The sequence below is a fragment of the Aulonocara sp. 'chitande type north' Nkhata Bay genome, linkage group LG22 (assembly GCF_057382095.1).
Source record: "Aulonocara sp. 'chitande type north' Nkhata Bay isolate Kocher_YH1m ecotype deep benthic linkage group LG22, A_spYH_male_GT1.1, whole genome shotgun sequence".
In the NCBI taxonomy this organism is placed as follows: Eukaryota; Metazoa; Chordata; class Actinopteri; order Cichliformes; family Cichlidae; genus Aulonocara; species Aulonocara sp. 'chitande type north' Nkhata Bay.
The window spans coordinates 28683258-28688610 of NC_141364.1; positions in this window are offsets into that span (position 1 = coordinate 28683258).

Genomic DNA, 5353 nt, shown 5'->3' on the forward strand with positions numbered 1-5353 from the left:
TGTGACAAATCTCTGTAAAACTAGAAGTTCAGGCAATTTGCTGCTATTCAAGTGTGCAAATTGTACCAGGAGTGGACATCCCAGCAAACTCACCCCAGGGTCAGATAGTTGCTAAAACGTCAACAGCCACATCTCAGACTCTATAGACCTCAGTGAGCATCTTAAATGCTAAAGTTCGAAGCCTCGTCAAAGTCCAGAGCTCATTCCAAAATGCTTTTACAGGACTTTAAGATAACTGTGCATAAACCAGAGACAACACTGTAAAGAAAAGTGAAACAAAATTCTTGCACAATGATGAAAGAGACAAAGTCATATAGAAAACAATTACTTCGTGTTATTGCCGCTAAAGGTGGTTCTAAAGGTACTGAATGCTTGTGGTGATACTGAATCCTTCACTATATCTTATACACTGTCTTTTACTACAGTGTAACTGTTTATAACAGTTGTAGCAGATTTAGCCTGGACTGGAAATCACTACAGTTGATCTTACACTACAGTTGTTTATCTTACACCTCCCATAAACCTAGACAGGGACAAGAAGAGGGAAGATAATGAGTCACTGAATACCTGGTCAGTTCTAAGAACATGCTGTCACTCCCTGATGCGAACTTCATCAAGTCTACGTTAATGTTAAGACTAGACTGAGCTACAGTAATGCCCAAGATAAATAATGTTGCGGTGGCACACTAACCCTTATGTCTAGCCATCATAAAGTGTGCCATTGCTGCGTCTTGTGTCTCTAAGTTCATGAACAGATGATGTGTCATGACCAACAACCTTTTCATTTTTGTTTTAAGCTTATCCATATAAAGGGCTTCTGTAGCTTTCTTAACCTTTTTTACAAGCTGAACTTTAGGTAAATAGACTGCTATTTATAGAGTCTGGTATTTAAAAACACTTCCAGAGCATTCAAAGTTCATTCTCTGGACTTTAGTCTGTTTGTCTATTAATACAAGACCTTTCCAATCAAAAGAAAGTCAGTTCATCTACACACCCATGGATATTGTTGGTAGGCAGCCAGCTCTGTCTCCTAAACGTTTTTGCATTACATGATTTAATCAGTTGCTAGTTACTTTTTGTCAAATCATGTCAATATAAAGTCTAATAAAATACATCTTCCGAGAGCAAAACTCACAGAAACCAGATTTAATACTTTGTTTCTATTCTCTCAAGTGATATTTTTTAACCTGATGCTAAAGTTTTAAGTGCCAGATATTATATACCTAAATAACAAATTTATCCTCACTTTTCCTAATTTCTTTCTCTTTTTTTTGGATGCACTGCTTATATTTTAATAAAACTAACACATCTTTCTCTGCTTGGGCGTATTATTTTTGCAGGGTGTAATCCTTTTGATAAAAGTGAGCCAGCCAACAAGCTGTGGCTAAAAAGTTTTTTTTATTTTTTATTTATATGGCACTTTTCACAGCCAAGAAATTCAAAGTGCTTTACGTGCAAACGTGGAATTAAATGAAACAAAAACAAACAAACAGTGGAAATAATAGACAGGAGAAAAACCGTTAAGAATCCTGTGATTTAAAGAAAATATAGAAATCAGAAGAGACCAATCAAAGAATCTAAAAGGTGCAGATCAAATCTCATGGCCTCCAAAACATGACCTGACAAAGTTAGTGATGGTCAACCTGGATCAACACACCTGAATGAAATGATGAGTTCATTACCAGGCATCTGGAGAACTTCAAGACATGTTGAGGAGGTAACTTAGCCATTTGAATCAGCTGTGTTGGATCAGGACACATCTAAAACCTGCAGGACACCGGCCCTCGAGGCCTGGAGTTTGACACCCGTGCTTTGGTGGATCAACACACTATATATCAGGGGTTTCCAACTCCAGTCCTTGAGAGCTACTGCACTGCAGCTTTTAAATGCATCCTTGTTCCGACACACCTGAATCAAATGAATGGCTTGTTACCAGGCCTTTGCCAAACTTGATGGCATGCTGAAGAGGTAATTCAATCATTTATTCAGCTGTGTTGAAATAGGGATGCATGTAAAAGCTTCAGGACAGTAGCTCTTGAGGACTGGAGTTGGACACCCCTGCTATAGATTATTGCTTTTCCACTCTTATGAGGTTTTAAATAACCACACTGTTGCTTTTTTAGTGTTTAACCATGTGGACACTAACACCAAGAGCTTATTGTAGTCTAAATTTAGAATGCAGTCAGTTGTTTTTACAGACCCCATAATGAGCTTGCAGTAACTGACAGGGAAATGGTGCTCCGTGTAATTGCAGTTCATCAAGGGCTGATTTTGTAAAGGTGCTTACTGAGGTTCATAACTGTGAGTCATGCATAATCTGTTTTTCAGCATTGGTTTGCATTGCTGGCTTATCTAATGTTTGAGTGAAACTGTGACACTGAACTGTGTAATCAGCCTCTGTGTCCACAAAGATGGCCTTATTGTTTTCCTGTGTGTTTCCTGCTGGGCTACATAAGGAAAGCGTAGGCAGGTCTATTATCATGTTTAACCTCTGCTCCCTGATACAACCCAAACAAGTTTCATTTCCCCTTTTTTCCTTCTTAGGACTATTTAAGTCCACTCTATTTAAACAAGCCAAAAAATGACCAGACAAATTTATTATTGGATATCTAATCTTTTTAAAATAGGCTTTATTTAACTTCACTTTTATCATGAACAGTGAGACATAGACATATTTTGTCTATCAAAGAGCTTCTACATTTGATAAACCAGTCTCAGTGGAGGACAGAAGAAAAAAGGGGTTTTATCAGACATCTATAAATCTGCAGTATTCAGAAAGCTGACAGGTAGGTGAGTGAGCTTTTCCCTCTCATTTGTCAGGGGAAGTTATGGTGGGTTTGTTCAAATTTGTCACAGGAAATGAACATTTAAAAAGAAGCACAATAGCTGAAATAAAATCCTGCTGTCTAATAATAGATTCGAAGACATGGGTGTAACTAATCAAACAGTATGCATTGTGCAGGTTCTATTCACCATGTAAAACAGTCAGACTATCTAGCATATTTATAGTTCATCTTTTCAGGGTTCAAAGAAGCTGGTTTCCTCTGTTTGTTTGCTGGTTCTAAGTATAATATAAGGGAGGTCCATGCAAGATCACAACGTTGATTGGAAAATGATTCTTTCGGGACAAAATGTACACAAGAATGGATATTATGCAACATGAAAGTCGATCCACCTTGTGGAAAAACACTCCCGTGATGTGACAAATTATCACGTTAGCGCTTCAGCTGAGTGTGTGCCAATAGCTAGTGTTACAGAGCAAACTTTCTCAATTCCAGATCAAAGTGGTACAGCCCTATAGCAGGTTTTGACATTGGTGGTTCTACAGTTACACTATTACTGTGGGAAAAAAATGACTGGGTTTAGGTTTTATTTATATCATTTAAATGTAAGCAGGGTATGCTGTAATGACCCAGAGGGGAGAAATCACTTGGAGTAGGGACAGTTTTCCAACAGAGCGTGCAAAGACACTTCTGTGAATGCTAAGGTTTATGTAAGTTACATTAGCAGTGTTAGTGCTTTTGTGCTCATGTGGTGTGGTGTGTGCACAAGTTCTGGAATTACAATTATAAAACCACACAAACTGTCATAATACTGTAAAAAAAACAAAAAACCTCACCAATAACATTCCACATCTCCCACAGTGTAACAGTAGGTTCTGTTGTGCTTCGACATTTTTGTTTAGATACATTTTAACCATTTACAAACTTTTAAAGTCTGATTTTTCTTTTGCAGTTTTTAAATATTTTACGTTACATATAAATTATTACTTGATATTTTATTTAAATTTATGCTTATTTCACTGTCTTTCAGTCACTTTATTTTATATTTTATTTTATTTTATATAACATTCTAGTTATCTAAACTACTTAATAAATAGTCAAGTTTTTCTATCATAGGACTAAGTTTAAAAAAGGAAACATTTATATTACCACACACTATTCCATCTGAACAGTAACCAGGCACAACCCTGCTTAGTTTCTGACATCAGGCTATAGATATAAAACATGGATGTAAAAATGAAGCCAATGTGAAAGCACTTAAAAGCTGGCGTTATATCTGAAGGCCACCAGATGGCAATAGCTGCAGTTGCAAAAAGACCAGGCCTGGAAAAATTAAGTCTGTTTTGTAAAATCTTGGTCATTTTTGGTAATTTCACTTTCTAAATGAAGAATTTTCTGTAGTTTCAAATCACACTATTTGACAAACTGGCTGCCAATCACGTCATTTGCCAATGAGGGTGCAGTTTCACAGAAAGACCCGCCCACTCAGTCTTTTCCGTCAATAAGGAAACATTTAATTTATGAAAACTATAAGAACAAAATAAGGTTACCTGGACAAATGATAAAAAAAATTTAGATCACTGGAAATGTGACTATATGACTTTCTGTGTCATCCACAAAACATTTGCACCTGCACATCATAGTGGTTGCTGCCAAACTAGAAGGAAGATGAAATTGTGGCTACACCCTTGAGTATTGTTGACACACTAGGTGTAATGTGGGTTTCACTTGTGTGGGCTAGTTGATCTGGTCTGTGGTTCTGCTTTGGTTAATGTTTACACTGCCTTTTTATAGACCAATCAAGAGTTGCAACATGACTTTATACAGACCAGTGAGTAAGTAACTTGGTGCCAAAGCATAAAAAATAGGATGAAGGCCCCAGAATCTAAGCATGGTTCCTAACTGATTAGTATATATATGTCGCTTCACTGAAATCTATTGCTTCCTAAATAGCTGTCAGGGGGATTTATTAGTTTATCTATATATAGGCATTCATCTTTTATATTATTTATTTATCAGGCAAGATTGATATGCCGTGCAACCCTTAGCTGTGTAAGATTGTGATGCACTGGCGACCTGTCCAGTGTGTGCGCATTGTCCTTTGCTGTAAGGCATCGTAACTTAGTATTAATTAATGTAACAATTCTCAAATTTGAGATAAATACATTATATCTAATTAAATCCTATTAGAAAAAGGGAAAAAGAAGACCAAGAGTACCTCAGTTGAAGGGATCAGAGTAACCAACCTCAGAATTAGTACACTGAGCTAGAGTTCATGTAGCAGATGCATTTCAGTGCGTCTGGACCAGACAGTGTCAAAAACTTAATGTTAGTCCATTACATATAATGAACGTGTCATAAATACATTTCAACACTTAAATATAATTACATGTTTTGGTTTTTCAATCATTTAGGATATATAAACTGTATGTATATGTTTGTTCATTTATTCCTGTCATAGACATACTGTCAAGCAAAGGTAATAAATGGATGGCTTTTTGAATTTTGTGATTGTGAGAATGACACCAATACAATTGAAAGGCTATGTGAGTACGGTCTAAAACAAATAA